The sequence below is a fragment of the Odocoileus virginianus genome, chromosome 10, assembly GCF_023699985.2.
Source record: "Odocoileus virginianus isolate 20LAN1187 ecotype Illinois chromosome 10, Ovbor_1.2, whole genome shotgun sequence".
Taxonomy (NCBI): domain Eukaryota; kingdom Metazoa; phylum Chordata; class Mammalia; order Artiodactyla; family Cervidae; genus Odocoileus; species Odocoileus virginianus.
Window position 1 is genome coordinate 68890463 of NC_069683.1, and position 27010 is coordinate 68917472.

General features: G+C 39.6%; 1 long non-coding RNA gene and 1 pseudogene across 3 annotated transcripts; both read left to right on the forward strand.

Moving 5' to 3' along the window:
- Window positions 1–279: 279 nt before the first annotated feature.
- Window positions 280–26622, forward strand: LOC110141484 (uncharacterized). Of its 3 annotated transcripts, XR_011490068.1 has the most exons (5): window positions 280–437; window positions 882–988; window positions 6225–6363; window positions 22091–22215; window positions 25482–26622. It is a non-coding gene; the product is annotated as an uncharacterized lncRNA (long non-coding RNA). The 3 variants fall into 3 exon arrangements; XR_011490066.1 differs by lacking the exon at window positions 882–988; XR_011490067.1 differs by lacking the exons at window positions 882–988; window positions 25482–26622 and adding an exon at window positions 22312–24342.
- LOC139029661 (ATP-dependent RNA helicase DDX19B pseudogene) lies at window positions 15606–21303 on the forward strand (annotated as a pseudogene).
- Window positions 26623–27010: the final 388 nt, after the last annotated feature.

Genomic DNA, 27010 nt, shown 5'->3' on the forward strand with positions numbered 1-27010 from the left:
CCCGCCAGTCAAAACGAGTGCAGTTGGTGACCAGAGCGCTAACTGGGAAGGCTTTCAAAAGGTCAAAAGAGAAAGGGCAAAGTGGAGATGTGAGGTGAATTCTTGCAACTTGGAATTAATTCCTCACAAAGGAGGCTGTGAACAGGGAGCACTTGCCTAGGACAAAAGAGGCGTATTAAGTGAGCCACGCAGGCTGGACGCTGCGCTTGGTGCCGGTCGCTCGGGCGCAGTGAAGGACCCAGTTACGCTTGGCGGTGTCACAGAGGGGGAGAGCCCGGCACCCCAAGCTGGGTGAGAAGGGCGTGCCGCTGGGGGCCGGGAAGAGCGGGCTGTTTCCTGCAGGAGCCGCTTCAGAAGATGGCCCGCAAACATGCTGCCAATAAGACGAAGGCATACGGCTTAATTGGGAGATTATGAATTCAACCGATAGACAGACCGTAAGGCACAATGTGGGGAATTACAGAACAGTGACAGACTATTCTGATGACTCGTGAGGAAAGGAGAACCAGAATGTGTCCACATTCTTGGTGTTTCTCCAGCGGCACTGGCGCAACAATCAGTTTTTCTCCCCTGGAAGGCACCACCATCTCCCCTCCCCATCTCACAGACAATATATATATGTATATATTGTCCATATTATTATATTATGTATATTGTCCATATTATCTTATATATATTGTCCATATTATATATTTTCCCCATATTATATGTATATATATAATTATATAATATACATATAGTCTATAAATTGTCCATGACTATATATGTATGTATGTATGTGTCTAGACCTCCAGTTGCCTTTTCCTAGAGATTTGAATTCTAAATTCCCCAGGTGAACCCAGTTCAAAGGTGACTTTTTCTCTCTCCTCCTTCTGTCATAGTTACTGTACCACAGTGAAGTTCCCATCCTCCCTAACAGTGACTTAGAGCAAGCTGATGAGCTTTGAGAGATTATTAAGAGCCCTAGACCAATGAAATTACAGTCTATGTGAGTAGAGCCTGCCCTGATATTGATGTTTTTGTAAAAACAGAGATTAAATTAACCATCTATATTCTGAACAGTGAACTATACAGGCTCCTCCATCCACCCTACTTTCCACCATCACCCTCGATTCTAAGAAGCCTGGCAATCAGGCTTATCCCCTCAAAGGACTCAAGAGAAAAGGTCTACAGATGCTAATAATTGAGGGGCAGGAGGAGGCAGGCACACACAAAGGAATGTAGCTAGGTCAGCACCTTGCAGTCTACACACCAACCTGTTCACACGTAGAGCTTTCAAGCAGTTTCTTAGTGCCTCACTCTTTTTTTTTAATGGTTCAATTTATTATTTTAATATCTTCTTCTAAGGGGAGCAGGGTTTTATTTTTTAATTGATTTTTAAAATTTAGTTCACATACATTATGTTAGTTTAAGCTGTGCTACAGAATGATTTGATATTTGTATATATCATAAAATGATCACAATAGGTCTAATAATCATCTGTCCCCATTAAACTTATTACAACATTATTGATCACTTTACACCCCAGTAGACTATTTATTTTATAACTAGAATTTTGTTCCTCTTAATCCCCTTCACCTATTTCACTCTCTGCTGCCACCCTTCTGGCAACTACTGATTTGTTTTCTGTATCTATGAATCTATTTTCATTTCTTGCTTGTTTTTTAGATTCCATATATAAGTGAGATTATACAGTATTTGCATTTCTCTGTCTGACTTATTTCAGTTAGCATAACACCCTCCAGATTCACCCATCCATTTGTCAAAATGGCAAAAATTTATTTTTTATGGCTAATATTCCATTGTATATATTTATTACCATATTTGTTTATCCATTCATCTGTTGGATGCTGAGGTTGTTTCTACATCTTGTCTATTGGGAATAATACTGCAATGAAAGCTGGAGTTCATCTTTTTTAATTTCTACTTTTGTTCTTTTCAAATAAATACCCAGAAGTGAAATTACTGAATCATATGGTAGTTCTATTTTCATTTTTCTGAGGAAACTCCATACTGTTTTCTAATATTGGCTGTACCAATTTACATTCTCACTAACAGCGCACAAGGATCCCCTTTTCCCATATTTTGTCAACATTTATTACTTATTACCTTTCTGATAATAGCTATAATGACAGATGTGAAATGGTCTCACTGTGGTTTTGACTTACATTTCCCTGATGATTAGTCATGTTGAGAAACTGCATGTTTCTGTTGGCTGTCTGTACATATTCTTGGAAAATGTCTATTCAGGTCCTCTGCCTATTTTTAAATTGGGTTATTTGGGGGTTCTTTGATGTTGAGTTGTATGAGTTCTTTGTATACTTTGGACATTAACCCCTTATTGAATGTACTGTTTGCAATTATCTTTTCCCATTCAGTCAGCTTTTCCATGTGGCCATCCAATTTTCCCAACACTATTTATTTAAGAAGCTCTGTTTTACCCCATTGTATATTCTTGCCTCATTTGTCATAGCCTAATTTGCCATATAAGCATCAGTTTATTTCTGGGCTTTCTATTTTGTTCCATTGATCCATGTATCTGGTTTTTGTGCTACTACCATACTGTTTTGATTACTATAGCTTTGTAATATAGTTTGAAATCAGAGCATGTAATATCTATAACTCTGATTTTCTTTCTCAAGATTGCTTTGACTATTTGCAGTCTTTTGTGTTTCCATAGAAATTTTAAAATTACTTTTTAGTTCTGTGAAAAGTGCCCCTGGTATTTTGATAGGGATTGCACTAAATCTGTATCTTGCTTTAGCTAAAATGTTCATTTTAACAATATTAATTCTTCCAATCATGAACACAGTATATCTTTCCATTTGTCTCTGTCATCTTCAATTTTTTGCATCAGTGTCTTACAGTTTTCAGAGTATAATTTACTCCTGTATATTCTATTCTTTTTATTGAATTGTATATGGATTGTTTTCTTAATTTCTCTTTCTGATAGTTTGTATATTGTTTTCTGTATATTGATTTTGGATCCTACAATTTACTGAATTTATTTATTATTTCTAATAGTTTTGGTAGCATATTTAGGATTCTCTTCACCTGCAAACAATGAGTTTTAGTTCTTTCTTTCAAATTTAGATTCCTTTTATTATTTTTCTTGTCTGACTGCTATGACTAGAACTTCCAATACTATGATGAATAAAGGTGGTAAAAGTGGGAATTCTTGTCTTGTTCCTGATCTTAGAGGAAATACTTTCAGTTTTTCACCATTAATAGTGGCTGTGGGAGTGCTTCACTCTTAAAAATTAATGCAGAGTCAAGAATTTCCCAATACTCAAGGAAAGGGTCTAATGTGAAAGCTAGAAACCAAAACTTACAAACAAGAACAAATAAATTGAGGAAACAGAGGCAATACAGAAGAAAACCTGAAAAAATATAGTGAAAATATTAACATCCTCAGAAGTGCAGAAGTAGTTACTATTGCAGTCATGAAACAGGCATGAATGCTAAGGGGGGGGGGGGGGTGCAGTGGGGAGAAGCACTCAGAAAAAAAAGAAAACCAGGAAGTAAAAAAATACTAAAGGATAACTTTAAAAATCAACAGAAGTGTTGAGAGATAATATTTGAAGGCATTTCCTAGGAATTAGAACAGCAGAATGTCATAAATATAAGAAAATTATAGGATTAATATGACAACTAAATCATAGCAGTTTCAGGGGGGAAAAAAATGGAAAGGTGAAAATTATCAAAGAATTAGTACAGGGAAATGTTCCAGAACAGGAGGATCTGAACAACCACGCATAAATATGACATGGGAACCAGGAAAATGGATACCAAACCTAGAAAAGGAGAAAGGGAGGCCCCAGGATGACGGCTGCACAGCATGCCAAAGCAGACCATGAGAACAACTCCAAGGGGGATGTCTCCAGGAAAATGTCTGCCCCTATTAAATTACCTTTTTATTAGTTGGCTTAAAACTCAACATTCAGAAAACTAAGATCATGGCATCTGTCACTTCATGACAAATAGATAGGGAAACAATGGAAACCATGACAGACTTCATTTTGGGGGGCTCTAAAATCACTGCAGATGGTAACTGCAGCCATGAAATTAAAAGACGCTTGCTCTTTGGAAGAAAAGCTATGACCAAACTAGACACCATATTAAAAGCAGAGACATTACTTTGCCATCAGAGGTCTGTCTAGTCAAAGCTATGGTTTTTCCAGTAGTCATATATGGATGTGAGAGTTGGACTATAAAGAAAGCTGAGCTCAAAAAATTGATGCTTTTGAAGTGTGGTTTTGGAGAAGACTCTTGAGAGTCCTTTGGACTGCAAGGAGATCCAACCAGTCCATCCTAAAGGAAATCAGTCCTGAATACTCATTGGAAGTACTGATGCTGAAGCTGAAACTCCAATACTTTGGCCACCTGATGCAAAGAACTGACTCATTGGAAAAGACCCTGATGCTGGGAAAGATGGAAGAAGGCAGGAGGAGAAGGGGATGGCAGAGGATGAGATGGTTGGATGGCATCCTTGAGTTGATGGACATGAGTTTGAGTAAGCTCTGGGAGTTGGTGATGGATAGAGAGGCCTGGCATGCTGCAGTCCATAGGGTCGCAAAGAGTCAGAAACAACTGAGCAACTGAACTGAACTGAATAAATTACCTGCTGTGTTTGATTGAGAACCATTTCAGAGTTCTGCTAGACTTCTGGGATAAATTAGTAATCAATATATAAAAAGTAAACAAGGATAAAAGAAAACTTATACAATATCAAAACATAAATATTGTACATTCTGGGCTCAACTGTGAACAACTGTGTATTGTTCAAACGACTTAAGCACTTTACAGTGATTCAGTTGAAACTGTGATGTCACTTGATTGCAGTGGTTCACAATTTGGGCTGCACAGTAGAACCATACAAGGGTATTTTTAAAAATACTGAGGCCTTCCATGTCAATCCCAGACATTCTGGTTTAATTGGTTTGGCACATAAACTGGGCCGTGACAATTTTTAGAAGCCCCCAGGTGATTCCTAATGAGGTGGAAGGGGATGAGGAAGGAAAACGGGAGCCTGTGTGTGACAGAGAAGAGCTAAATTCTAATTTGCAGGGTGGGAATTCCTACTTGCCAATAGCAAGAGTTTAAGGACAGACAGAATCCTATTCTATGCTGTACAGTTCAGCTTCACTCACTTCCTCCTAATCTCAGCCCTGTCAGATCCTGCCTTTATTGCAAATTTTGATATTTTACTCATCACACATTTTTTGCATAATTTTGATTTTTTCAAATATTGCATTAAAATTTTACTTATTTTGACTTCTGACTTTTGTGGCACCCCCATAAATATTTTGCCTGAAACAAATATTGTGAAGGTGAGAGCCCCACTTGCCTCACCCTAATTCCAGCTCTTATGAGAACTAAAATTGAAAATTGAAATGTATATGGAATAAACACGTGACTTGTTTTAAAAGGGCACTACCAGGAGAAACTGTTGGATTAAAAGTTATTGCCTGTTGGAAGCAGGACTCAAAGTTAGGGAGGGGTAAAGCAGGGAACCACTATTCTATTGTTAAAAGTTTCCATATACTTTTGACTTTTTGAAACTGAATCTATGTGTCACTTTAATAAAAATTAAATCAAAAACACATTGTGTCAGTCAACTATTTCTGTGGGCCACGCCACGCGACAGCTGACTTTAGACCAACTGCACGTTTGCCAGAGGAAGAAAATGAGGCACAGAGGCCTGAAGTGGTTTTCCCGAAGTCCCTGCCACCAGTGTCAGAGCTGAGGTCAGAGCAGGCTGAGAATGCATGGTTCTTTCTGCCTGGATAAACTTTCTTCTCCATCCAGGAACACCACACCAAAAAACCTCTGCTCCTCTGCTGAAGGTCAGGGCCATAAAGACCTCAGAAATCCTGAGAATTCTGACTTTCAGGGGCCCTATCCCACACCATGTGAAAAACACATTAAAATCTACCTACCACACCATAACTAATATTTCTTTTCATGTACAGAGTTTTTAAATTTTCTTCTGAATATTTACCTTGGAGTAACTGTTTTTGCTTTGGCTCAGCAAAATTTTGCACTCTTTGCAACTGTTGCAAAGTGAGAAAACCTACTCAAATTAAACTTTTGCCACTGTTACATTAAAAAATAAATTACATGGACACAATGTACATTCTTTAGAGGTTTTAACTCAGCAGATGAAATTTTATTTCTGCAATGTTTTGTATTTTAGAGAACATCTTTTTCTTTTCAATTCTCAGAACTTTTCATCAGCCTTAGAACATATCCTGGATGTTCAGCATGCTTCACAGCACTGGGTGAATTGAATCAAACTGTGGATCACTGACCAATCTTCCGCTGGTCTCTGTCTTAGGGACTTTCCTTCCATCTCCCAGCCTGGTGAGTAATTGTGTCTTTTTTTTTTTTTTCCAAATTCTTTAATGATGTACTGCACAAGTAATTTCCTTAAAACCTCACTTGTGCTGCCTCTTGATCTTCAGCACATCCTCCTCCCTGTGGAACTCCCACCTGAATAACATGTGATTCTGGATAAAATGCCAGGCTTCATCTTGCCTGCTAGTCTGTGAATGTGCAATTCCTACTATTTGGATTATAGTTCCTCCTCCTCATTTATTGATTACTCCAATTTTATCTAAAGAATTAATACTTGTCCTTACCTAGGTTTGGGTTTCCTTCCCATAATTTCTCTGTGATAGTACTTAATTCACATTGCTGTTTTTACTTTTTGGCATGTCTGTCTTTAATAATGTCAGCAAGGCAAGAATTATATACATTTCATACCTCCAGATCCTAGCAAATGTTTGGCCAATGGGAAGGATGTAATAAACTTAACTAAACGAACGTCCAGAATGACAAGGCCCAACTGATATTGCAGCTCTCTATTCAGTTGTGGTAACCAGCTATTATTCTGCCTAAAACACACCACAATCCCACTGCAGTGGGAACAAAAGTGAAACCTGGACCATCTTATGTTTGTACTTTGCTGAAAGTATAAAAATGGAGTTAAACAGATACAAGTCTCATTCTTCAGGAATTTTATGGTTCAATAAGAATACAGAGATGAGGGCAGAGACATCTGTACAGTTATCAAATACACAAATAAAATGTTCTGCCTAAAAAATGGAACCTAGAGTAACAACCCTAGCTATAGTCCTCATTTTGCTATTCTCTAGCTAAGTGACTCCAGAAAACTTTGCTTGATATCCCACATTTTCACGTTCCATTTATGTAGGTTATATGGTAGCTCTGTTGATGATGACCATAGAGGAAGCACTCACTGAGGTCCTATTGCACCTGCCTCTTGCTTGGCAGTGGGGACAGCACTCCTTTATCTGAGGGCCTGAGAAATAGGGTGCAGGAAAACCCCAAACCCTTAAAGTGCATCAATTTTTCCAGACTAATGAAGACTTGACCATAGGAGGAATACCTCAAGGGAAACAAAATCCATTTTCCTAGATGAGAAATGTATAACCTGCAACTGGGAGATTAAAAATTAAATTTCTAGTTTGAAAAGACATTTAGCCAAAAGTGGTCACTGGGTCAGTGGCAGGAAGCTTAACATGTGAAAACCACATTGGTCATACAAACCTGTGTCATCTTGCCTCCCTGTGCCCTAACTTGGGCTTCAGGGTCCTCATCTATAAAAGGAAGCTGGCTTGGGAGAATCTCTTCTTCCCTTTCGCTTTGGCAGTTCTGTGATCCCAAGTGACCTGGGATCTAACCTCCCAGCATTGCCTAAGTGTTCCTGAGAATCAGCAGAGCATAAAGTGGTTTCATGCTCCATTGAGAAATATAAAGATGGGCCTGTTACTTGCGGCTGGAAAAACACATCACTTCCAACACAGAAGGAAGAGAGAGGGTGAGGAATCAAACCAGAGCAGTGAGTCTGAACTGCCAAACCCAATCAATTTTCCTCTTTTGAGGTTAGAAGTCAAGCAGTTAGACAAAGAGTCACACAGACCACCTGGAAGATGAATGTCAAGAGCTTCAGCTTGTGCTTCAGGCTCTGTCACCAAATCCCCCCATAAACCCCAAGGCCTCATTTTTTTTTATTGTAAAATGGTTGAGTTGAGCAATGAATAAATGTGTTAGCAATAAAAAATGATAAAGTCATATGTGAAAAACAGGGAACAGAAAATCACTAAAGGCAACAGGAAAGTATACAAGATTATGTCATGAGGATGTAATTTCCAGTCATTTGCTGAACAAATGTTTATTTCTTCTACCAGGTATTATTCAAGTTGTGGATATGGAAGTATAAAAAAATAAAGCAGATATTCTTACTTTCTTGGAGTGCAAATTTCTGTCAGAATGACAGTAAATAGTCAGCCAAATAAGTGAAATATGTAGCATGCATAGGAACCTGGAATGTAAGGTCCATGAATCAAAGTAAATAGGAAGTTGTCAAACAGGAGATGGCAAGAGTGAACACTGACATTTTAGGGATCTGTGAACTAAAATGGACCAGAATGGGTGAATTTAATTCAGATGAGGGCTATACAGTCCATGGAATGCTCCAGGCCAGAATGCTGGAGTGGGTAGCCTTTCCCTTCTCCAGGAGTTCTTCCTAACCCAGGGACCAAACCCATGTCTTCCACCTTGTAGAAGGGTTCTTTACCAGCTGAGCCAAAAGGGGAGCCCATTATATCTATTGCTGTGGGCAAAATCCCCTAGAAGAAATGGAGTAGCCATCATAGTCAACAAAAGAGTCCAAAGTACAGTACATGGGTGCGTCCTCAACAATGGCAAAATGATCTCTGTTCATTTCCAAGGCAAATCATTCAATATCACAGCAATCCAAGTCTATGCCCCAATCACCAATGCCAAGAAGCTGAGTTGAACAGTTCTCTGATGAGCTACCAGACCTTTTAGAACTAACACCAAGAATAAGATGTCCTTTTCATCATAGAGGACTGGAATGCAAAAGTAGAAAGTCAAGAGATACTTAGCTGCTGCTGCTGCTAAGTAATTTCAGTCGTGTCTGACTCTGTGCGACCCCATAGACAGCAGCCCACCAGGCTCCTCCGTCCCTAGGATTCTCCAGGGAAGAACACTGGAGTGGGTTGCCATTTCCTTCTCCAATGCATGAAAGTGAAAAGTGAAAGTGAAGTCGCTCAGTCATGTCCGACTTTGTGACCCCATGGACTGCAGCCCACCAGGCTCCTCCGTCCATGGGATTTTCCAAGCAAGAATACTGGAGTGGGGTGCCATTTCCTTCTCCAAGAGATACTTAGAGTAACAGGCAAATTTGGCCTTGGAGTACAAAATGAAGCAGGCCAAAGGCTAACAGAGTTTTGTCAAGATAATGCACTGGTCATAGCAAACGCCCTCTTCCAACAACACAAGAGAAGACTCTTGTCTGGACATCACCAGATGGTCAATACCAAAATAGATTGAGTATATTCTTTGCAACTGAAGATGGAGAAGCTCTATACGGTCAGCAAAAAGAATACCTGTAGTTGACTGTGGCTTAGATCATGAACTCCTTATTGCCAAATTCAGACTTAAGTTGAAGAATGTGTGGAAAACTACTAGACCATTCAGGTACAAGCTAAATCAAATCCCTTATGATTATACAGTGGAAGTGACAAATAGATTCGAGGGATTAGACATGATAGACAGAGTGCCTGAAGAACTATGGACAGAGGTTCATAACACTGTAGAGGAGGTGGTGATCAAGATCATCCCTTGTCAGGAGACGTTCAACTTTAAGGGATCCAATGTGTTGTTTTCTTCCATTGTGTGCCATTTCTCAAGGACTCTCTGTTCCTTATCAGTTCCTGGAAAACAGGAACAAGCAGAGCTGCACGCAGTTCTCAGGACTGAGATGATGGGAAAGAGCACCTGCTTGGATTCCCTTCAGTGACTCCTTTCAGTGACTCCCTTCAGTGACCTTTTAGGACTAGCCATTTTGTTGCAACTGGTGGAATTTCATTATCTTTAATGGCTGAGTAATCATTTTCTTGAAGATATATAAGCATGCATTCTGCAAATAAAGTACCCCTGTTTCACTCGAGACTTGGGTCCCCTGTGTCCTTCTTCTCATCGACTCCAGTCCTGGGGTCCCAGTCTCCAAAGACCGTGACAATCCCCAAGAAAAAGAAATGCAAAAAGGAAAAATGGTTGTCTGAGGAGCACTTACAAATAACTGAGAAAAGAAGGGAAGATAAAGGCAAAGGAGAAAGGGAATGATATACTCATCTGAATGAGGAGTTCCAAAGAATATACAAAGGAGAGATAAGAAAGCCTTCCTCAGTGATCAGTGCAAAGGAAAAGAGGAAAACAATAGAATGGGAAAGCCTAGAGATCTCTTCAAGAAAGAGACACCAAGGGGACTTTTCATGCAAAGATGGGCTCAATAAAGAATAGAAATGGAATGGACCAAACAGAAGCAGAAGATATTAAGAAGAGGTGGCAAGAATACACAGAAGAACTATACAAAAAAGACCTTCATGACCCAGAAAATCAAGACTATATGGTCACTCACCTACAGCCAGACACCTTGGAATGGAAAGTCAAGTGGGCTTTAGGCAGCATCACTACAAACAAAGCTAGTGGAGGTGATGGAATTCCAGCTGAGCTATTTCAAGTCCTAAAAGTTGATGCTGTGAAAGTGCTGCACTCAATATGCCAGCAAATTTGGAAAACTCAGCAGTGGCCATAGGACTGGAAAAGGTCAGTTTTCATTCCAATCCCAGAGAAAGGCAGTGCCAAAGAATGTTCAAACTACCACACAATTGTACTCATTTCACATGCTACTAAATTAATACTCAAAATTCTCCAATCTAGGCTTCAACAGTATGTGAACTAAGAACTTCCAGATATTCAAGCTGGATTTAGAAGAGGCAGATGAAGCAGAGATAAAATTGCCAACATCCATTGGATCATAGAAAAAACAAGAGAATTCCAGAAAAACATCTACTTTTGCTTCATTGATTATGCTAAAACCTTTGACAGTGTGTATCACAACAAACTGTGGAAAATTCTTAAAGAGATGAGAATATAAGACTATCTCACCTGCCTCCTGAGAAACCTGTATGGAGGTCAAAAAGCAAGTTAGAACTGGACATGGAATGATGGACTGTTTCCAAATGGGGAAAGGAGTACACCAAGGCTGTATATTGTCAGCTTGCTTATTTAACTTATATGCAGATGAAGCACAAGCAAAGAATATAATCAATCTGATTTCGGTGTTGACCATCTGGTGATGTCCATGTGTAGAGTCTTCTCTTGTGTTGTTGGAAGAGGGTGTTTGTTATGACCAGTGTGTTCCCTTGGCAGAACTCTATTAGCCTTTGCCCTGCTTCATTCTGTACTCCAAGGCCAAGTTCGCCTGTTACTCCCGGTGTTTCTTGACTTCCTACTTTTACATTCCAGTCCCCTATAATGAAAAGGACATCTTTTTTGGGTGTTAGTTCTAGAAGGTCTTGTAGGTCTTCATAGAACCATTCAACTTCAGCTTCTTCAGCGTTACTGGTCGGGGCATAGACTTGGATTACCATGGAAACAAACAGAGATCATTCTGTCGTTGTTGTGATTGCACCCAACTACTGCATTTTGGACTCTTTTGTTGACTATGATGGCTACTCCATTTCTCCTAAGGGATTCCTGCCCACAGTAGTAGATATAATGGTCATTTGAATTAAATTCACCCATTCCAGTCCATCTTAGTTTGCTGCTTCTTAGAATGTCGATGTTTACTCTTGCCATCTCCTGTTTGACCACTTCCAATTTGCCTTGATTCATGGACCTAATATTCCAGGTTCCTATGCAATATTGCTCTTTACAGCATCGGACCTTGCTTCTATCACCAGTCCCATCCACAATTGGGTGTTGCTTTTGCTTTGCCTCCATCCCTTCATTCTTGGAGAAGCTCTAAACAGTCAGTAAAAACAATACTGGGAGCTGACTGTGGCTCAGATCATGAACTCCTTATTGCCAAATTCAGGCTTAAATTGAAGAAAGTGGGGAAAACCACTAGACCATTCAGGTATGACTTAAATCAAATCCCTTATGACTGTACAGTGGAAGTGAGAAATAGATTTAAGGGACTAGATCTGATAGACAGAGAACCTGGTGAACTATGGACGGGAGTTAGTGACGTTGTACAGGAGACAGGGATCAAGACCATCCCCATGGAAAAGAAATGCAAAAAGGCAAAATGGTTGTCTGAGGAGGCCTCACAAATAGCTTTGAAAAGAAGGGAAGTGAAAAGCAAAGGAGAAAAGGAAAGATATACCCAGAGTACCAAAGAATAGCAAGGAGAGATAAGAAAGCCTTCCTCAGTGATCAATGCAAAGAAATAGAGGAAAATAATAGAATGGGAAAGACTAGAGATCTCTTCAAGAAAATTAGAGATACCAAGGGAACATTTCATGCAAAGCTGGGCTCAATAAAGTCAGAAATGGTAGAGGCTTAATAGAAGCAGACAATATTAAGAAGAGGTGGCAAGAATACACAGAAGAACTGTACAAAAAAGATCTTTATGACCCAGATAATCACAATGGTGTGATCATTCACCTAGAGCCAGACATCCTGGAATGTGAAGTCAAGTGGGCCTTAGGAAGCATCACTACAATCAAAGCTAGTGGAGGTGATGGAATTCCAGTTGAGCTATTTCAAATCTGAAACATGATGCTGTGAAAGAGCTATATTCAATATGTCACCAAATTTGGAAAATGCAGCAGTAGTCACAAGACTGGAAAAGGTCAGTTTTCATTCCAGTCCCAAAGAAAGGCAATGCAAAAGAATGCTCAACTACCACACAATTGCACTCATCTCACACACTATAAAGTAATGCTCAAAATTCTCCAAGCCAGGCTTCAGCAGTATGTAAACCGTGATGTTTACATATTGAACATATTCCAGATGTTCAAGCTGGTTTTAGAAAAGGCAGAGGAACCAGAGATCAAATTGCCAACATCTGCTAGATCATCGAAAAAGCAAGAGAGTTCCAGAAAAACATCTATTTCTGCTTTATCGACTATGGCAAAGCCTTTGACTGTGTGGATCACAATAAACTGGAAAATTCTGAAAGAGACGGGAATACCAGACCACCTGACCTGCCTCTTGAGAAACCTGTATGCAGGTCAGGAAGCAACAGTTAGAACTGGACATGGAACAACAGACTGGTCCCAAATAGGAAAAGGAGTACGTCAAGGCTGTATGTTGTCACCCTGCTTAATTAACTTATATGCAGAGTACATCATGAGAAATGCTGGACTGGAGGAAGCACAAGCTGGAATCAATATTGCCAAGAAAAATATCAATAACCTCAGATATGCAGATGAGAACACCCTTATGGCAGAAAGTGAAGAACTAAAATGCCTCTTGATGAAAGTGAAAGAAGAGAGTGAAAAAGTTGGCTTACAGCTCAACATTCAAAAAACCAAGATCATGGCATCTGGTCCCATCACTTCATGGCAAATAGATGGGGATACAATGGAAACAGTGACAGACTTTCTTTCCTGGGGCTCCAAAACTACTGCAGATGGTGACTGCAGCCATAAAATTAAAAGATGTTGCTCCTTGGAAGAAAAGTTATGACAAATCTAGACAGCATATTAAAAAGCAGAGACATTACATTGCCAAAAGAGATTCATCTAGTCAAAGCTATGGTTTTTCCAGTAGTCATCTACGGATGTGAGAGTTGGATCATAAAGAAGACTGAACTCCAAAGAATTGATGCTTTTGAACTGTGGTGTTGGAGAAGACTGTTGAGAGTCCCTTGGACTTCAAGGACATCAAACCAGTCAGTCCTGAAGGAAATCAACTCTGAATATTCATTGGAAGGTCTGATGCTAAAGCTGTAGCTCCAAAACTTTGGCCTCCTGATCCAAAGAGCCAATTCATTAGAAAAGACCCTGATGCTGGGAACATTTGAAGGTGGGAGGAGAAGGGGATGACAGAGAATGAGATGGTTGGATGACATCACTGACTCAGTGGACATGAGTTTCTGCAAGCTCCAGGAGATGGTGAAGGTCAGGGAAACCTGGTGTGCTGCTGTCCATGGGGTCACGAAGAGTCAGACACGACTGAACAACTGAACAACAATAGCGTGACAGATGGTGAAAATGCTATAGAGAAAAAGTGCAAGCAAGACACATAGAGAGTTCAGGAAGGGGTGGGGTGGTGTAGTAGGGCGGGTGTTGCACATTCCTGAATAGAAGGACTGAGCCAGGGTTGTTAGAAATGAGAGCTCTCCAGCCGAGGAATGGCAAGCACCAAAACACTAGGAACCATAGGAACAGTCGTGCGGCTGCAGCTGGCGGGCTGGGCGGGGAGTAGCAGGAAATAAACTCAGAGATTCAACAGAGGACAAATTGTATAAAGCTTTGTAGGACTTTGGCACTTACTCAGGGGAGATAGGACAAACTGGAGGATTTTGAACAAAGGAATAAATCAACTTAGTGTTAGAAAAGAACACTCTGGTTCCATGAAGAGAACACAAAAGCTAAAGCGGGGATGTCAGTTAAGAGGCTATTTACAGGGACTTCCTGGTGGTCTGGTGGTTAAGAATCCAGTCTGCAATGCAGGGGAGGAGGGTTCAACCCTTGGCTTAGGAATAGCCTCCCACAGGCCACAGAGCAACTAAGCCTGTGTGATGCAACTCCTGAGCCTGTGCACCACAACTACTGAAGCCTGGGCACCACAACTAGAGAGCCAGAATGCCACAATGAGAGATGCCGCATGATGCAACAAGGGTCCCAATCCAGCCTAATCAATTATTTCATAAAGAAGCTGTTACAAAAAGCTGAGATGATGATAACTGGGATCAAGATGAGAGCAGTCCAGATGGGGAGAAAGGTCATATTCTGTATATTTTAAAAGGCAAGCAGATTTTGCTAATGGATTAGATGCAGACTCTGAGAGAGAAAAAAAAAGAGTCAAGAACAGCTTGAAGGTTTTTTTGGCATGAATGACTGTAAACCTGAGCTTGGCATTTACTGAAATGAGGAAGACAGCAGGAAGAGGAGATGTGAAGGAAAAGGCTGGGGCTTATTAAGTCTGAGATGTTAAACATACAAATAGAGACATTGCAGAGAGAGTTGGATTTACTATGCTGGAGTTTAAAACAGAGGTTGTCAGAATTAGAAATATGGCATCTGGGAGTCCTCTGTGTATCGATGGTGTTTAAAGTGATGAGGTCAGAGAAGATCAGTGAGAAGCAGAGGAGCAACGGGAGAGTTCAGAGCACTGAGTGTGGACCAGTCAAATGATGACTAAGCGTGGAGGTTGTTAGGTACTTAGGCAAGAGATGCTTCACTGACGATCTAATTGAAATGGCTTTAAGAGAGAACGGGCGGAAAGAAACTGGAGACAGCTGGTATAGATCACTCTTCCCAGGATTTCTGTTGTAGAGCAAAGCAGAGACTTGAGGCAGATCTGGACTTGGGGCAAAGTTGTCGAGAGAGGGTTATGTTTTTAAGCTGGGTTACTCTACAGTGTGTTTGCCTTCTGATAGAAATAATAAAGGAGGAGGAGGAAGAAAAGAGGAAAGGAAGGAAGGAAGGAAGGAAAGCAAATAGAGGAGGACAGGGAGAACAAGGTGAGCAAGAGGGGGTGGGAAGGATTGAGGAGGGAAGGAAGGGGATGCAGGGGAGAAGGAGGGGTAAAAATTAATAGCACCCTGAGAAAGAAGAGAAGTACGTATCCAAAATCAGAAATGGAAATGGGGACACTACTATTAGTCATCATAAATAAAAATGATCATTATCCTTTACTGTGAACAACTGTGAACCAACAAATTAAATGACCTAGATAAAATGGACCAATTCCTAGAAACACACAAATTATCTACCTAAACTGATTCAAGAAGAAATAGAAAATCTCAACACTTCTCACAAGTAAAGATATTGAATCAGGAATCAAAAAACTTCCCAGCAAAGAAAAATCTAGGACCAGACAGCTTTATTGGTGAATTCTACCTGGCATTTAAAAAAGAATTAACACCAATCTTTTTCAAATTCTTGCAAAGAGTAGAAGAGGCGAGAACACATCCTAACTTGCACTACGAAGACAGCACAACCTTAGTCTTTATCTAGTGTGGAACACAGATAAAAACATCAGAAAAAGAGATTACAGATCAATATCCGTGATGAGTACAGATGCAGAGATCCTCAAGAGAATACTAGGAAATTGAATCCAACAGCCTATTACAAGAATTGTATACCATGACCAAATGAAATTTATTCCATGAATTCAATGGTGGTTCCACAAAAGAAAATTAATCAATGTAATATATCATATTAATAGAATGAAATAAAAAAACCCCTACCTGATCACCTCAACGGACACAGAATGGCATTTTACAAAATCCAACCCCCTTTCATGATAAGAGGTGAATGGGAGTGAATTAGGAATACACTAGAACTTCCTTCATATGATAAAGCACATTTACGGAAGACCCATAGATTAAAAAAAAAAAAATAGTTGTGAAGGACTGGAAGCTTTCCTCCTCTAAGGTCATGAACAAAATCAGGATGCCTTCTTTCACCAATGTTGTAATGGAAGTTGTAGCCAGAGGAAAGAATAAATAAGTAAAAGACATCCAGACTGGAAGGAAAGAAGCAAAATTATCTCTATTCACATATAACACAATCCTATATAGAGAAAATTCTAAAATCCACTAGAAAACTAGTAGAACTAATAAAGGAATGTAGCAAAGTTTCAGGGTATAAGATCAATGCACAAAAAATCAGTTGTGTTTATATATACCAGCAATAAAGAATCTGTAAAGGAATTAAGAAAACAACTACAATTACATCTAAAAGAGTAAAATATTTGGGAAAAAATTAACCAAGGAGATAAGAGTTATACACTGAAAACCAGAAAATATTGCTGAAAGAAATAAAGTAGGATCTAAATAAACAGAAACACTATGTTAATGGTACAAAATTTAGTATTGTTAAAATGTCAATACTAGAGAAAGTGATCCACAGATTCAGTGCAATTCCTGTCAAAATTCCTATAGCTTAATTTCCAGAAATGAAAAGTCATTCCTTTAATTCATGTGGAAAAAACCTCAAATAGTCAAAAAAATCTTGAAAAAAAGCAAAGTAGGAGTACTCACTCTTTCCAGTTTCAAAACTTGTTACAAAGCTACAGTAATTACAGCAGCATGATTATGGCATAAGTTTAGACATAATAGAAAAGAATTGAGAGTTCAGAAATAAAACCATACCTCTATGGTCAGGTGACTTTTGACAAGAGTGCCAAATATATTCAATGGCAATGAAGAGTCTCTTCACAGGTTTTGCGGGACATTGGACTTCCCCTATGCAAAAGAATAAAGTTGAACCTCCTACTTCACACCATATACAAAAATTAATTTACAATTGATCAGTGACATAAAAATCATTAAATTCTTAGACAAAAACAGGAGTAAATCTTCATGACCTAGGATTTGGCAATGGATTCTTAGATATGATACTAAAAGCAGAAACAACAAAAGAAAAAAAGAAATTTAATTTTTTTCAAAATTAAAAAAATTTCTGCATCATAGTATTATCAAGAAAGTGAAAAAAAAATCAGCTGACGGTTGATAGAAAATATTTAAAATCATATATCTGAAATAAGCTTAATATCTCAAACATAGAAAAATTAATATAACTCAACAATAAAAAGATAATTCAGTCTGAAAAATATTGGACTTGAGTAGACATTTCTCCAAAAATACAAATACAAAAATAAGTACGTGAAAAGATTCTAAACATCACTGATTATTAGGGAAATGTAAGCAGAATCACTTTACACCTATTAAAATGGTTACAATCAATAAAACAAAAAAAGTGTTAGTAAAGATGGAGAAAAACTGGAACCCTCACGCATTTCTTATGGAAATGTAAAATGGTACACCTACTATGGAAAACATTTTGGTGGTTCCTCAAAAAGCTATACATGGAATTATCATATTCTGTCCAGCTCCTAAGCATTTACCCAACATAATTAAAAGCAGGAAGTCAAACATTCACAATAGCCAAAAAGTAGAAACAACCCAAATGTTCATCAACAGATGAATAGATACAGAAAATGTGGTTTATATATATAATAAAACATTGTTCAGTCACAAAACAGAAGTTCTGATACATGCTACAACTTGGATTGAATGTGGAAAACTTTGCACTTTTAGCAAGACACAAAAGGACAGACATTGTGCAATTCCTTTTTTATGAAACATCTAGAATAGATGTCAAATTCATAGAAACAGAAAACAGATTAGAGGTTTCCAGGGGCTGACAGCGGAGAAAAATGAGGAGTTATTGCCTCAAAATTATAGAGTTTCTATCTAAAGTGATGAAAATTCATGGAAATAGAGAGTGAGGATGGTTGCATAACATTGTGAATACAGTTACTGTCATTGAGTTGAACGGTTAAAATGACAAATTTTGTTTTATATATATATATATCACCACAGTTTAAAAAATTTACTATGTAATATGCCAAAGAAATTGAATTATATACTTTAAATGGATAAATTACATAGTATGTGAATATCTCAATAAAGCTGTTTAAAAAACTAAAGATGCAGTACACAGTGAAAACTGCTAGAGTCTTGCCCTTGGGTAGGCAAGAAAAGATGTGATTTACTACATGAAGGGGCTTGGCTTAAATAGGAATGTGGATAATTCATCCATCGTAACATGGATGTAAATCAAAGAATACGGATGCAAATGCAGGCAGCAGGTTTGGTGTTGGGAGCAGGTTTATCAGTCTCAGCTGTTGTAAAAGTATGTCAAGTTGCATCTTTCTTACAGTGTTTCTTTCTTTCTGCCTGGTGGATCCTTGGTCTTCCCTGACCCAACATCACTCGATTGTAAGTTTCTTATTAGGGTATACAATGCCTTAACTCATTTTGAATTGCCATAGAACCTAGGGTTATATGCTCTTAAAACATTCTGAATGAATGAGTGAGCAAATTATGAATACAATGGACTACTGGCTCTCAGGAGTTTAGTTGGTTTTCATTTCCCATCCTCAGTTCAGTTCACATTCTCTACTTCTCTGTCATATATAAACCAAACCATGTTTGGTGAGAAACCTCCTCAGCACCCGTTCTCATGTGTTGTGTGATAATATTCTCCCATTTCTGTTGGAAAACAATTTTTGTTGTCCCCATATGGCAATCAGGCAGTGTCAGCTGGTGCGTTCACCAGCGCCAGCATCCCACTCACAGCCTGAGCTATGCTACCTCCTTGTGGGTCCTGGCAGTGGACAAGCAGGAAACAAGAGCAACACCAGTGCAGAGAAGACAGATGAAGAAGAGAAAGAGGACAGAGTTGTCCTCTTTACTCAACAGGCTGATCAGAAGCAACTCTATTGATAACACAAACCAGGTGGAAAACCTCCAATAAGATCCGAACTCCTCCCTACACTCAGTAAAGTCTTGTGAGGAGTCTACATGGTGGGCTTCATCCATCCATCCAAAATACAAGAGAACAGGCTGCCTTCGATATTTGCTGAGGCCGTGCAGAACTTAGTTGCCCTGTCTCAGTCTGGCACTGCTGAAACAGCTGCCTTTGTGTTAGTCGTGCAGTTGGATACCCCACTGTCTGTGCCTCTCCCAGACTTCTAAGCTGGTCTTTCAAATGGGAAAAGTGATAGAGCAGATGGAAAAATTTTACCCTGAACTCAAGATAGCTTATGCTGTTCAAGGCAATAAATTGGGCACCAAGGTCAGAGATCAGGGAGCACCTTGTCTTTGGTACCCCTGGGATAATTCTGGACTGGTACTCCAAGCTCAAGTTCATTGGCTCCAAGAAGATCAAGGTTTGGTCTGGATGAAGCTGACATGATGATAACTACCCACCACCATCAAGATTGGAGCATCTGCACCCATAGGATGCTGCCCAGCAGCTGCTGGATGCTGCTTGCCCCTAATACCTTTGAAGACTCTATGGAAATTTGCCCAGATAGTGGTCGCAGAATCAAACATCCAGCGGAGGCGGGAGCAGACAGTGGATGCCATGCAGCAGTGTTACATCCTGCGCAGTGATGGAAATGGGGAGTTGTAGGCCTTGGGTAGCCTCTACGGGCCATCACCATTGCTTCAGCTACCATCTGCTGCCATTCCTCTAAAACACATGGCTGGCGGACAGCAGGACTCTCAAAAGAAGGCAACCCCATGAAATGTGCTGAAATGATGGTGGAGCGGAGGGCTGCCATAACAGAGTGCCTGAGATGGGAAAGAGAAGGTTCTGGTGACCACCAACATGCATGCCCTTATTGTTGTTATACAGCTGTATAACCTGAAGTTAAACAGGCGTCTGTCATCATCAGTGCTGACATTTCCCTTTACAAGGACAGGAATCTGGACAGTGGGTCCTACCTGCACTGCGTTAGGCATGCAGGCTCTTTCACAAGAAAAGTCTGGCAGTGAACGTGGTTGACAGCAGGCACAGCATGAACATCCTGAACCAAAGCCATGTAATGAGTATAGGCAGACCGGACATGCTGATGTGGAGGAGACAGAAGTTGGCCAACAGAGGAACTCCACCACCACGGTACTTGCCTTCGGCTCTCTCCCTGAACATATATTCTGAACATCTGTGTTCATAGAGCTCGGGATACAGACAGGTGCAATCAAGGGACTAGGGCACTATAGCCATTCATCTGTCCCAGGCAAGAATAATTGCCAAAGTTTTTGCTCCATCTTTATTTGGAATCTTCTTGTGGAATAGTCAGAGCAAATAATAGTACTATGCACTTCCTCAAAGCTGGCCAAGGCTGTTGGTACCCACAGAGCAACAGGGCAAAGATGAGATGAAACTGAGTTGCAGGAGAAATATAAAACCCCAGTCAAGAGGAGTCCTCTTCAGTTCATTGATAAAAAATGGTCACTTTATCTAGGACCAGGCCTGGAAGAGGGCTCTTCTGTGATGAGCATTACTACAATCTCAGACCTTCCTTGGAGCCATTTCTGTGTTTTATGACCAGACCTTCCCCCAGGAAGGGAAGGGGAAGAGGCCAGCCTCCAGGTGGTTTCCTTGGAACGGTGCAAACTGCGGAGACCAATAGACGGCCCACATTTCCCCAGTGGGCGCATGACTGTGTTGAGTCTTCTTCACGCTTCCGGCCAACTCTGAGCCTTCCCAGGAGTCTTGTAAGAAGAAAAGAAATTTTATGGCTCACCATCCAAAGTCCTGTGGACCAACCCTGAAATAACTATAAACAAAGGCAGTAATTAAAGGAGTTTAGACTCAAAACAAAAAATGAAAAAACAATTTTTGTTTTTTCAGCATCTTCTCAACTGGAATTTCATCAGGAGTTTCTCACTGCAAAGAGTGGGGTGAAAAATCTTGGGGGCAAAATGACGCAGCCTTTGGAGAACTGGATATCTAATTGTAGGGAGAATATACCTGAGACTGATTTAAAATATTTATAAATATTATGATGAACAAATGCTAAATAATGTGACAACTGGTGGAAGCTCCTTAGCACTTCTACCTCTTGGGCCTTCAGACTCAGGTAGGATCAGTCAGAAAAGAATTCTGGGAGCAACAGAATATTTGAACAGGCTGTTCCAATGATGAGGAACATAGATTTCATCAAAGAAAGTAAAGATTTTCTCAGCAGGATAAATGACCAAAGCATACAGAGGTATGAGAAAGCTAAGTGAGGAGGAGGAGCTGCAGGGTGTCAGTAGAAAATATGTAATTTTTATTTTAAAAAGCCTTAAAGTTAATGCCAAATGCTTCAAACTTTATGCCATCATTCTTGAGTAATATTTAGTTTGAAGCATAACATACTGAGAAAGTTAATTCACAAATGATTCACTAATTGAATCATACAACCCAAGAAATGTTTTGATACACTCAAAGGAACTTACTAAATGTTATTATTCTGCCTTGTGTTCTTATAGATCTAAATGTCATCACAGCAATTTTTTTGGAAATGGTATTAGGTCTAACCTTTATTGGGTACTTTCTATGTTCCACACACTATTCTACATGCTTCATATATATTTCAGTTAATTCCTGCAACCATCCTATAAGGTGAGCCTTATTAATTACCCTTTCATAGCTGAGGTATGGAAATGATAACTTAATAGTCTCAACGTCACATGGTGGGTCAGGATTTGAATCCAGGCTGAATCTGGTTTTCACAGGATGTGAGGTACCTCCTTCAAAGCGTCGGTGGCAGTCAGACAAATATTTCTCTCAATAGAATCACTTGATAAGGACGAATTTATACACCAAAAATGGAGGACTTAGGGGCCAAAAGGAAAGTGAGGTGAGGAAAAGGCAATAGAATTAAGAATTAAGTTGAATTATATCAGATAATTCAATATGAATATCATATAATCATAATTTTTTCTTTGCTGAACAGTCTTATAGCCAACAAGAGATTTACTGAGCCATGTAAGTGGAATGAATCAAGTTATTGCCTTAGAGGTGTCTCTAATCTAGTAGGGGAGCAACAATGTTAATGATGGTTTATCCCAGGCTAATTGAAGTAAATCCTATTCTTGGGGCACAAGCACTGTGAGAACAAGAAGAAAAATTACTAACTCTGGGCAGATGATGGAGAGAACTTCAAAGAGGTGCAGGCCTTTGAGCTGAGCTTTAGCGGGTAAGTAGGGTTTTCAGTAGGTAAAGTCTTGGGGAATCAGTCTGGGCACAGACAAAGGGGAGAGGCATGGAGCGTTGCAGAACAATCAGATGGGAATACCGCATGAGGAGAGACAGGTGTGGGACGGGACGCTGGAGAGGCCCTGAGTCCTGGTAGTAGAGAACCCCGAATGCCACCATATTCAAGTGTAGAAACTTAAGTTTTAAGTAATGAAATTTTGGCTTGTGTTTTGAGCTATAATGTAAAAGTGAAAACTAGGTCGACGTCTCAATCATCTCTGAATTCACAGCATCTTATATAACATCTAGAACACAACAGACACACAGAAGAATGGATGGATGGTTGATGGATGGATGGTTGGATGGATGGATGGGACAGACTCAGTACAAGCTTTAAATTTCAAATGTCCACATGGTTGCCAGGGAGCAGGATGAAAAGAAGGGATAGTTAGGGAATTTGAGATGAACATGTACACACCACTTTACTTAAAATGGATAACCAACCGGGACCTACTGACAGCACATGGAACTCTGCTCACTATTATGTCTCAGCCTGGATGGGAGGAGAGTCTGGGGGAGAATGGATACATGTACATGCAGGGCTGAGTCCCTTCGATGTTCACCTGGAACTACCATAACATTGTTAATTGGCTATATAGCAATACAAAACAAAAGTAAAAGACGAAATACAAATGACGGAAGCTAGTGACTAATTGAGTATTTGAGCATTAGGAAAGTCAAGGATGACTTGAAGCCTTCTAGCACAGATTATAGGGAGCACAAAAAGGATGTGCTGGTTTGGGGAGGTAAGAAATATTTCAATAAACCTGCCATCCTGACAAAAGGGTGTGGAGCTGGGGGGACCGCACAGCGCAGAAGAGGCAGGAGAGTATCAGAGTGGACGAGCACAGTCAGGAAGCCTCTGTCAGCGATGAGTCCTCGAGCCCAGGGAAGCTTCTTCTAGGGTTTGCTCAGGGATACCAGAGCAACACGACAGTGTGGGGGGCAGGTAGGGAGAAAGTGGTGTCCTTCAGAGCGCCCCCTCTCCCACGCTCAGGTTGACCTAAGACAGCCATCCATAGTTCTTTACTTACCTCCTTGCTACCCGGACATTACACAGTACCACTGCCTCCCATAGGCCCCCATACCTGGGGAAGAATCAGACTGGACAGAAGTGCCATTTTAGATTACACAGTGTCTCATAATTTGATCATATTCTGTCTGGAATTTTCAGGCATTTTAAAAGTGCAAAGATCACTGAATTATTTGGAGGAAAAGGACTGACTATACATGTATATGATAAAAGGTGAGGAAAAACTATTATCAAAAGAGTGGACAATGGTACACCTACAATAATACTCTGTTAAATTTAACTATTTACTCAGAGAGAAACCATTTAACAAAGCAAGGCTGGTGGGCAGCACAGGGCCCATAAGTAGCCACAAACCAATAAGAACTGGGGGCTTTCCTGGTGGCTCAGCAGTAAAGAACCCACCTGCAATGCAGGAGATGCAGGAGATGCAATTTCAATCCCTTGGTTGGGACGATCCCCTGGAGAAGGGAATGGCAACCCACTCCAATATTCTTGCTTGTAAAGTCCCATGGACAGAGGAGCCTGGTGGCCTACAGTCCATGGAGCTGCAAAGATTTGGACACAACTGAAGCATCTGACCACAACCACCACCAATAAGAACTGTGGTGCTATTTCGGCAGAATTGGTTTGCATCTCGCCTCTGCCAGTCATTATTTGTGTGATTTTAGGCAAGACAGTTAACTTTTGAGCCTCAATTTTCTTATCTCTTACATGGATTCAATACCATCTCCCCCCCCCCCCCCCCCGCCCCAGAGTATTGTGAAGATTAGATGGGATGATCCATATGAAGTTTTCAGTGCCATACCTGGCACAATAGGAGTTCAGAAATGTTGGTTCTCCCTCCCTTTGTAAACTGACTCACAGGAAGCTGAACAAGTCGATACACAGCAAGAAAGGAACTAAAATGATGCTTGAAATTTGTGGATTAAAAAAAAAAGAAAGAAATTTGTGGATAAATGCAGATAATAGGAACATAAAAGAGTTTAATTTAGTAAAATACTAACTAGTTAGTGGCATAGAGGTTTCAAATACCTTTCAAGTTACTCTTGTCAAACCCTCCTCTGGCTCTCTGCTTTGAAGTATGATTGCTAATCACACATTTTTAGAACTTCTCAAAGAGGGAAGGAAGAAGAGAATTCCACCCAGCAGGCAGTGGCATGCTGTGGAATTGTTTGCCTTAACTGGAATTTGGTGATACAATAGCTGAGGTCACCTAAGGACTTTGAAGATTTTTTTTCCAGTTCTGTGGATACAATAATTGTGTAAAATCATTGTGGACTGTGTTCATTTAACCTTCACAACTACATTTTTGCTAATGGAGACTTTGTTGCTTTTAAATAGGGAAAATATTGCAGGAGTCTAGTTTAAGGACACAACAGTCATTTGGGGGGGAAACTTTTGTTTTAACCTACCTCCATAACCTTCATATCTAATTTTTCTCCCCTCACAATCTTTCTTCTTATCTCTTCTCTGCGTCATTCATCATCACAGTTCTTTTATTTGTTGATTTAATAAAGATTTACTAAATGCCTAGACTATATTCCAGACATTTTTCTAGGTGAATCCTAGTAGGATTCTACGTATTCTACTGAAGACTGAGTTATGAGTAAGACTGTCCCTGCTTCAATGGAGACAGAGAGGGGACAGAAAATAAACTAACAAACATATGGAACTGTAATTACTGGTAATGATCAGTGCTGCAAAGGAAAATAAAGCAAGGGGTATAGAGTAACTAGGATGTGGCCACTTGCTTTAGCATCACTTTGTAGACTTCCAGATGCTCCCTCCAGACTGTGAGACTGCCCCAGGTCTCACTGCCCTGTCATCACTTGCAGGGATTGCAGCTGAGACTTACAAATGCATGGCCTGACGTCCCAGCTTTCCACTGCCACTTGATTTCAGCTAATTCAAAATGATATGAGGGCTGGAAATTTTTCAACAAGTAAACGCATATTAGATGTATAATGATGTTACCAAGGCCAAGCTCATACTGCTCATCTCACGACAGCCCAACAAATCCAGAGACAAGTAAGTGGGGCAAGGAATAATGATTTATTCAGAAAGTCAGAGTCTGAAAAAATGATGGACTAGTGTCCCAAAGAACCATCTTTCTCAAATTAGAATTCAGGATTCTTTTATACTAAAAGTGGAGGGGATGTGGTTGGTTGTTGCAAATATTTTGGTGTCAGAATCCTTTGTTCTTGCAATTGTCCTGGTAGGTCAGGTCATGATGTTCCTGTAAACCTCCAGAAAGACAAAGTTTTTCTCTGTTCTGCAACTTTTTGTCTCTATATGAGTGGGAACGTATTACACCTTAAAGATCAGAGCCTTGAGAAAAGGTTATCATGTATCATTCTTACTTGTAACAAAAGCAACACAATACAAAGGAACAGATCCAATACGGAGTCAGATTTGTTCTTCCCTATTACAGTCAGAAGGAAGAAAAAAATGCAAGCTTATGTAAAAGAGAAAAAATCACAATCTATCACATAGATCTAAGAGATCTAAGAGAAAGATGGTGTTTTCAGGCTTTTGATACAAAAGTGCTCTCAGTGACAACTGATGAAAGGAGACAGGAATAACCTGGATTCAAATGTAAATGGATAACCCAAACCCTGAATACAAACACAGTTTTGACATGTATCTGCATCAGATCTCTCATAGGAGTACCAAGTATAGAACAAATTTTCCAACAAGGGAGAGTAAGATTTGTAAAAAGATAGCAGAGAAGAAAGAACAAAGAAAGAGGTCTAGAAAATCCACCAAATTACATAACTGGCACTAAAATAACTGATTTTAAAATAATTTGTAACTGCTTATGTGAGAATGAAGGCAGTATAAAGTCAAGAGCATGAATCTAAAAGACAAATCAGAATTCAAATCCTATCTCCATCCTCTATTGGTTGGGTGACCATGAGGAAGTCATTTAATCTTTCTGAGCCTCACTCCCAGCATCCTTGAAGTCAGGATACAGTGATTCCTACTTGATAGTGTATGTATGGTTATGGTAAGTAGAAAAATCAGATTTCAAATTGATATGCATACACAGGATGATTCTGATTTTGAAAAATATATTATTAAAAGTAAAAAAAAAAGTAAAAAAAGTAAAAAAATTCCTTCTTATGATTTATCTGTATTTTATGCTATCTCTTCAGTGAACTGGACATACAAGGACATACAAAGAATTTTGCAGTGTCTGGAATGCAGGAACTATTAATAGTAGCAATTATTATTATTAAAAATTTTTAGCCTCATGACTTCAACTCTACTAAAGTGGTCTTTTTAGAAAATGTTAACATAAGTATGCTGCATTTTTATAATTCTTCATATTGTTTAAATTAAATATATTATACAAAAGTATCTC